Source organism: Mytilus galloprovincialis, chromosome 10, assembly GCF_965363235.1.
Source record: "Mytilus galloprovincialis chromosome 10, xbMytGall1.hap1.1, whole genome shotgun sequence".
NCBI lineage: Eukaryota > Metazoa > Mollusca > Bivalvia > Mytilida > Mytilidae > Mytilus > Mytilus galloprovincialis.
The window spans coordinates 28289696-28299143 of record NC_134847.1 but is presented as its reverse complement, the minus strand read 5'-3'; the positions used below and the strand labels follow the sequence as shown (position 1 = coordinate 28299143).

The 9448-nt window shown below is 40.1% G+C and overlaps 1 long non-coding RNA gene across 1 annotated transcript; it reads left to right on the top strand.

The window, feature by feature from the left end:
* Window positions 1-1015: 1015 nt before the first annotated feature.
* LOC143047320 (uncharacterized) lies at window positions 1016-8796 on the top strand. Its single transcript, XR_012969493.1, has 3 exons — window positions 1016-1206; window positions 1426-8510; window positions 8730-8796. It is a non-coding gene; the product is annotated as an uncharacterized LOC143047320 (long non-coding RNA).
* Window positions 8797-9448: the final 652 nt, after the last annotated feature.

The following is a 9448-nucleotide window of genomic DNA, read 5'->3' as shown; positions in this document are numbered from 1 at the left end:
GTTATAGAATACTTTTTTTCAGCATTTATTTTTATACAGTTATAGAAACTCACACATGCTTGTAATTTAAATAGTGTGTAATAAAAATGAGAATGGAAATGAGGAATATGTCAGAGAGACAAAAATGATATCTAGTAAAAATTCAAGGGCTGTTATGGTATTCAATTCACATAGTTCTTGTGTTTGTTGCTACTAAAAAATGACCTAAAAGAGTTTAAATATATATATTCGCATTCTGACTTTTTCTAAATGCCCATTTAATGAGGTGTGTGAATTTTTCTCAATAAGACAATGAGGCAAAGTGGTCAGTATATAGGGTAGAAAAATCAAAAGCACCAATTATAAGCATGCAATTTATCAAGTACCTCGAACCAATTTTGACACTCCAAAAGTGATTTATTCCATTATTTTCAAAGGCTCAATTTGAACAATTTTTTATCAGGCTATTGACTGGACCAAGTGTACTAGTAAGTAGAATACATAGTTTAGTAGGAGAGCAATGGCTTGAAGACGAAATGAATCTTTGTTTGTAATGAGCTATGTGCTGCTTCGGGACCCAGTACATGGTTGGAACTTTCATTGTACAATGTGTTTGGTTCTGCTTTAAAAAGAATCACAGAGCTGAGCCAATGCACCATATTATATAAAAGGTTAACTGGTTGCAAGGACCTAGTCCTTAATTGAGATTCTTGTCAGATATTCCTGGTCATATGTTTTCCTTTTTGTCATATTAAGAATTGTTCTGAATTAATATGTTGGTACGGGAAAGAAGGAACATTATCCTCATACAAAAGAATAAGACAATTCTAAATACATGTTCCAAAAAAAATGGAATTTATTACAAAGGATAATCATAAGATATACTGGAATTGTCCTGGACCTCACTTCTGTAATGGGTATATGTTAATGGAATCCTTCTCCGAATACGGGACCAACATATTACTAGTGGTAGACCCCAATGTCCAATGATCTTCAATTTCTACCGAATATTGGCTGTCAAAAAAATGCTAACTATTCTGTTTCACATTCAATGTTTATTACATGTTTTCATATTTATCCGGAACAAATTGAACTGGACCGATTTCTCAAATCACCGTATTATCGACTACCTTTAATTTCTGTGACACCGTCCGCTTCAATATTTCAACACATGGAAAATGGACGACATTTGAACTTCCTACGGAAATCGAGACATACCACTGTCAAGTACGTTTGATTCAATCATAAACTGTGATAAATTAATCTGTTTTAACTCCGATATTTTTGGATAAGTGATTTATAAATACATACGAACTGTAACTTATCTATTTCCGAGAAATTGACTGTAAATTCTACTTTCGTTTTTGACTCGATTAATAATCTTGTATTTAACATTCACATTTAATTCGTACACATTGTAAAATATTGTATTTTTATTTCTTTCAGTTTACCAATCTACTGACTATTATGTAAACCTTTCTGGTGGAATTTATAATTACAATTTCAAACAAGTTGTGTTCGTTATATCTTCATCGAGATTGCGATTGCAGTCACCTGGTTAAACTAGTTGAGTCCGGCTCAGCATAGTAAATTGACAACAACTTGTCTACACATCTCCTGAACAGGAAATACAACGGAGCATCGTTCGTAGCTGTTACCTTGACACTACGCAACACAGCTTGTGCGTCCTAGGCAGCAAACCAACAACGTTAAACAAACATTGCCTACAAATAGTTGATTTACATCATGGATCCCAGTCACGAGGAACAACAAGAAGAGGTTCAGACTCCGGGGGGAGATGTCACTGAAGAACCAGAAGAAAATCCGTCTAAAACAACAAATTTAGATGAAAATGCCGAGACTAGGCGAGTGCGTGAACTCACCGAAAAGGGACAGGGAGCCTTTATAGAAAAACGTGACAAGTTCTATCACGACTTAGAGGCCCTATGGTCAAACCTAGAATCTCGGTTATTAGAAACGACCAACCCTCCTAACGACCTCCAGCAATTGTTAACAGCACAAGATAAAATTGTACAAGCCTGTACTAATTATCGCAGGCTCACAGACGAGTACTTGAAATTTCTCAAAAATACGAAAACATTAGACAGCCTTCAAGACATTGATACATGCAAATTCTCAACGGATATCCGAATGTCTAAAGTAGACCTAGCAATTGAAACTTTGCACGAGCATCGCCTTACCTTGACAAGGGCTAAATCAACAAAAACGAGGACATCTAAGGGAAAGATCACCTCGCACAGTGGGAGCTCACACGCCTCCGACATGTCGAGCCTAGCAAGGAGAAAGCGTGCCAAGGCAGAGTCCGCTAGATCAAAGATAGCATTTGCCGAGCAAGAAGCTGCCCTCCTAAAGCAGGAGGCCGTTTTACAGGAACAAACCCTATACAGACAAACAGAAATCAAGGCCGAAATGGAACAAGAAGCAATCCGTGCAAAACAAGAGGCCACACGTAGGAAAGCTGAAGCGGAACAAGAGGCCACACGTAGAAAAGCTGAAGCGGAACAAGAGGCCACACGTAGAAAAGCTCTAATGGAACTGGAGGCTGCTCACCTAAAAGCTCGAATTGAACAGGAGGAAGAGCACATCAAAGCTAAAAAAGAACAGGAGGCCGTTCGCAGGAAAACTCAAATGGAACAGGAAGCCGCACGTGCGGTCCGAGAAAAAGCCGAACTTAAGGCCGCTATGAACATTCTCGAAGCAAAAAGAGAAGCTGCAGCCGCAGAAGCCGAGGCTCGTATCCTGGAAGACGATGGCAGCCAAGCAGTTAGTGATCTCCCTGACGAAACGGAAGACCCTCTCAAGCGTGTGCAAGATTTCGTCAATACACTTCCTGTGTCAACTGATGTAAAGGAAGTAACAGGAACTCAAAAGATAAGACGAAGTCCTGTTAAGATTGAGCTGAGTCATGAAGCACCAGCGTTCGTGCCATCCGTGGCACTGAACTTGCCGCCACAGACATCTGCTGTCTTGCCTTCCGATATTAAGTCCCCGGAAATTACCTTAATCCCAGATCTGGGAATAGTAACTGGCATACAAAAATTAGGCCTTTTAGATGAGATCCCTGCTGCACACAAAAAACAAGGTGTTAAAGAAGAGATCCCTGTTGCACACCAGCAACAAATCAATCCCACATCGGAGATTACTAGATTTCTCTTGCGTAAGGACCTGCTTTTCTCCCGATTAACAAGCTTTAACGATCGGGCAGAATCCTTCCATACTTGGAAAGCGAGCTTCAAGAACGTGACTAATGAGTTACAAGTTTCTGACTCAGAACAGATCGACCTACTGATCAAGTGGCTCGGTCCAGAGTCTGCTAAACATGCCATAAGCATAAGAGCGTCGAACGCCAATAATCCTACAATAGGTATACAAAGATTATGGAAAAGGCTTGACGAGCGGTATGGTGCTCAAGAAATGTTGGAAGCCTCTCTCAGGAGTAAACTTGACAAATTCCCAACATTGACGAATAAGGACAACGCACGTCTTTATGAACTATCTGACATTCTATCAGAAATAGAATACCACAAGGAAAATCCCAAGCTGGGATGTCTGCTAGCTTATTTTGATTCACCGACTGGAATAAACCCTGTCATTGAAAAACTACCATATGGACTTCAGGAAAAGTGGATTACAAGGGCGTCTAGATACAAATCTAACCACGGCGTTGCCTTTCCTCCCTTTACAGAGTTATCTGCTTTCATCAGTGAAATCAGTAGAATTAAAAACGATCCTGGATTAATCTTTGGGTCAAAAGTCACGTCAAATACAAAAGGTGCTGCGCCAAGGTTCACGTCTTACCCCAAGACTAAAGTTGGTACTCATAAAACAGCGGTTGAGCAGCAATCTGGAGACGCCAGCAAACAAGATCTTTGTATTCTGCACAATACAAAGCATTCCTTAAATGAATGTCGAGCGTTCCGAGCCAAATCAATAGAGGAACGCAAAGGTCTATTGAAAGAAAACAATGTCTGTTACAAGTGTTGTGATTCTACCAAACACAGAAGCCGGGAATGCAATGCACGCATAAGTTGTAAAGAATGTGGAAGTAAACAACACACTACCGCACTACACATCACTAGACCACAGCAACCTGCAAGTTCTCAGTCTAGCTCATATAAGCAAGCCTACGGCGGGGAGCCTACAGAATCGGCTGAAACTAAGTCAACCTCAGTTAACTCTATCTGTACTGAGATCTGCAAAGATACATATAGCGGGAAATCGTGTGCTAAAATACTGCCTGTGAATGTTTATCATAAAGATAACCAGTACAAAGTTATTCGCATGTACGCCATCATTGATGACCAAAGCAACCGGTCACTAGCATCGCCCGAATTCTTTAATCTTTTCGACGTCAAAGATAAACCGGAGAACTATACTCTATCAACATGCTCCGGCAAAGTAGTCACTTCCGGGAAAAGAGGAAGAGGTTTCGTCATGGAATCAATCAATGGTAATGACAAGTTTGATCTTCCTGTACTGATTGAATGTGATCACGTTCCCAATAATAGGGACGAAATACCTACTCCTGAAGTTACAATGCATCACCCTCATTTAAAAGAACTTAGGGGTAGCATTCCACCAATAGAGGAAAATTGTCAAATTCTTCTCTTAATTGGCAGAGACCTTATAGAGGCACACCATGTTCTTGACCAGCGCATAGGACCACCCAGAACTCCATATGCACAACAATTGAAACTGGGTTGGGTAGTGATAGGAGAGACCTGCATTAACAAGCAGCACGTACCTCTTGAGTTAAATGTCAAAATAACTAACATTTTACCTACAGGACAACCTTCAACGTTTCAACCATGTACAAGCAAGTTTGACATTCGGGAAAACTACACAGATCCCGTTAAGAAAGATTTACAATCGCCACTCTTTGAAAAAACAAAGGACGATGATAAGCCTGGAATGTCATATGAAGACAAAATGTTCATGAAACAGATGGACAACGAATTTGTAAGAGACTCGGAAGGAAGTTGGGTAGCACCGTTACCGTTCCGAGTGCCAAGACAGCCATTACCAAGCAACAAACCACAGGCTCTTCATCGTGCTAGCATGTTAGACGCCAGTCTGAATAGGAACCCAGTAAAGCGGGAGCATTTTCTTACATTTATGAGTAAAATCTTAGATAATAATCATGCAGAGCTCGCACCACCGTTGGGCGAACATGAAGAGTGCTGGTATTTACCATTGTTTGGTGTTTATCACCCGAAGAAACCCGATCAGATTAGGGGTGTGTTTGACTCTTCCGCCAAATGTAATGGAGTTTCACTCAACAGCGTCCTGCTAACAGGCCCAGACTTGACCAATGATCTCTTGGGAGTACTGCTGCGTTTCCGGAAAGAAATGGTCGCAGTAACTGCAGACGTTCAACACATGTTTCACTGCTTTGTAGTGAGAAAAGACCACCGGAATTATCTTAGATTTTTATGGCATAAAGACAACGATCTACAAGAAAACCTTGTCGAATACCGCATGAGAGTTCATGTTTTTGGAAATAGTCCGTCACCTGCCGTTGCTACGCTTGGTCTCAGAAAAGCAGCCCAGGCATCAGAACATGAGTTCGGCAGTCACGTGACGAGCTTTGTTACAAGAGACTTCTACGTCGACGACGGTCTTACGTCATGTCCTACCAAAGAGGAAGCTGTTAAGCTCATGAAGGACACACAGCAAGCATTAGCAAAGTATGGAAACTTAAGGCTTCACAAGTTCGCCTCTAATTGTGCAGAAGTTATGTCTGCATTTCATGCCAGTGATTTGGCCTCAAATTTAAAGGATCTAGACTTAGAATCTGACAGCAAACCCCTACAACGTAGTCTTGGACTCAGCTGGGACGTAAACACTGACAACTTCTTATTTCAATTATCATCAGAAAACAAACCGATCACTCGGAGAGGAATTTTATCAACGATAAACAGTCTCTATGATCCTCTTGGATTTTTAGCTCCAGTGATTATACAAGGCAAACTCCTATTAAGGAAAATAGTATCAGAAACCGTTGATTGGGACCAACCTCTCTCTGATCAGACAGCAGTTGAGTGGAAATCTTGGAGAGATACTCTAATTGCTATAGAAACATTGCGCATTCCACGTACCTACGTGCCGTATCTCAGCAAAACCGCCACAAAGGAGTTGCATGTCTTCTCTGATGCATCAGAAAAAGCCATAGCCGCTGTTGCATATCTACGCACGACCGACAGTAGTGGTGAACCTAACATAGGTTTCATTCTTGGGAAAGCTAAAGTTGCACCAACAAGTGGTCATACTATTCCACGACTTGAACTATCTGCTGCCGTATTAGCAGTTGAGATCACACAAACCATTGTGGATAACTTAGATTTACACATAGACAACGTGAAATTCTACACAGACAGTAAAGTTGTCTTAGGTTACATCAGTAACGAGACAAGAAGGTTCTTTATCTATGTCGCCAATAGAGTAGAGAAAATCAGGAAATTTAGCTCTCCAAGTCAATGGAATTATGTACCAACTAACCGTAATCCCGCAGACTCGGGAACAAGGTCCGTACCAGCCCATGAAATTCACAGCAGTGAATGGTTATTGGGACCAAAACAACTTCTTTCCTCAGAACAGAAGAATTCTGAGGACATATACCAACTTATAGATCCAGAAGAAGATGGAGAAATACGTGCAACTGTTAATGTTGCAAAAACATTTGCCACACTTGAGCAAAAAGGTATCGGAACTGATAGATTCAACAGATTCTCCAACTGGACATCACTTGTGCGAGCGATAGCCTTTTTGGAACGTTTCTCCCGTTTACACGGGTCAAAACAGACAGCACCAGTGACTTCTCTGGAAGGCTTTTCGAATGCCGAAAATTTCATCTTAATATCTGCTCAACATGAAGTTTACGGAGATGAAATAGATTGCATTAAACGTCAGGAACAAGTTCATAAACGGAGTCCGATAGCTAACCTTAATCCGTTTTTGGACGAACGAGGACTATTACGAGTAGGAGGCCGTATTGCAAAGTCTGCCTTAAACCTCCGTGAAAAGAAACCATTGATCGTCTCTGGACGTCATCATATAGCGACATTATTAGTCCGACACTACCATGACAAGATAAAACATCAAGGTCGCCATTTTACAGATGGAGCGATTCGTTCTGCAGGATTCTGGATTGTCGGAGCTAAACGCTTGATCTCTTCTATCATTCACAAATGTGTGAAATGCCGCAAACTTAGAGGAAAAACTGAGTGTCAAATCATGTCTGATTTGCCAGAGGACCGTCTAGAACCGTCACCTCCATTTACCAACGTTGGAATAGACACATTTGGACCCTGGACAATTGTTTCACGTAAAACACGTGGTGGATACGCAAACTCAAAACGTTGGGCAATTCTTTTCACATGCTTAGTGACTAGAGCTGTTCACATCGAACTTATCGAGGAAATGAGCTCTTCGGCCTTCATAAACGCCGTCAGAAGATTCGCCGCTATTAGAGGTCAAGTTAAAATTTTCCGATCCGACCGTGGAACAAACTTTATTGGCGCTATCGACGATTTAAAGATTGACTCAATCAACGTTGAAGATGGACCCTTCAAGAACTTTCTGTACAATTCTGGTACAACTTGGATCTTCAATCCGCCACATTCTTCCCACATGGGTGGAGCATGGGAAAGAATGATTGGTATTGCAAGGAGAATACTCGACTCTATGCTTATCAACGCCGCTGGAAGGAATCTAACGCATGATGTGCTAAATACATTCATGGCAGAAGTTTCAGCAATAATCAATTCAAGACCTCTGGTACCAGTATCAACAGATCCAGAGAATCCGCTAATCTTAACACCAGCTATGTTATTGACACAAAAGACCGATTACATCTTCACTTCAGATCAGCTTGGAGAATTCGACAAACGGGATCTATGTCTAGCCGAATGGAGACGTGTACAGGCTCTGGCCAGTGTTTTCTGGTCCCGTTGGAGGAAAGAGTACCTGCCGTTACTACAACAACGACGAAAATGGACCGAAGATCGCCGTGATGTCATCGAAGGAGACGTCATTCTTCTAAAGGACAAAAACCTTTGCCGTACCCAATGGCCCGTTGGAATTATAGTGAACTCATTTAAAAGTTCAGACGAACATGTCCGAAAAGCAGAAGTGCGAGTAATCGTTAACGGAAAAGCTACAACCTACACACGCCCTATCGTGGACATGATTCTTCTCGTAGAGAACAACCCTGTGTAATTATGTATATATATATATATATATATTGGATTTAGATAGGACATTCACATGTGTTATATTTTATGGAATAGTGATATCAGATAGATTTCAGACGGGGAGTATTCTGTTTCACATTCAATGTTTATTACATGTTTTCATATTTATCCGGAACAAATTGAACTGGACCGATTTCTCAAATCACCGTATTATCGACTACCTTTAATTTCTGTGACACCGTCCGCTTCAATATTTCAACACATGGAAAATGGACGACATTTGAACTTCCTACGGAAATCGAGACATACCACTGTCAAGTACGTTTGATTCAATCATAAACTGTGATAAATTAATCTGTTTTAACTCCGATATTTTTGGATAAGTGATTTATAAATACATACGAACTGTAACTTATCTATTTCCGAGAAATTGACTGTAAATTCTACTTTCGTTTTTGACTCGATTAATAATCTTGTATTTAACATTCACATTTAATTCGTACACATTGTAAAATATTGTATTTTTATTTCTTTCAGTTTACCAATCTACTGACTATTATGTAAACCTTTCTGGTGGAATTTATAATTACAATTTCAAACAAGTTGTGTTCGTTATATCTTCATCGAGATTGCGATTGCAGTCACCTGGTTAAACTAGTTGAGTCCGGCTCAGCATACTAACATTCCAATTTTCAATAACAGTTAACAGTAAATACATTATCACAATAACAGATAACAAAAAAACTAAAAGCCCAATAACACCTAACAATGAATAAGACAATAACAGCTAACAGCAAATATATTTTCAGAATAACAGATAACAAAGAATTAAATTGCCCCATAACAGCATAACAGTTAAACCCCTTGCCCCCCCCCCCCCCCCCCTCATTAAACTTAAAAATGTCCGACCGTCTGTTATATCATTTTTTACATTGACTTTGTAAGTTTCATATATTATTCTATTTAATATATAATTCATATTCTATTAATTTTTTCAACTTTGCCAAATGCGGTCATTATATGTATATCAAATTGAATGTCTAAATGAGCTCTCCAAAAAATGAAAATGTCAAAACCCCTTTTTCATCCCAGCGAGAAGGGTGGGGTCATTTAGTGCTCAGAATTCAAACTTCTCTGGTGGTTAGGTTGTCGCATATCAAATGAAAGTCCATAAAGCGTACATTACAAATATCAAATTGACGTCCCAAAAAAATGGGATGAGTGGGGTCATCGAGTGCAAAAAATAATTTTTCTTT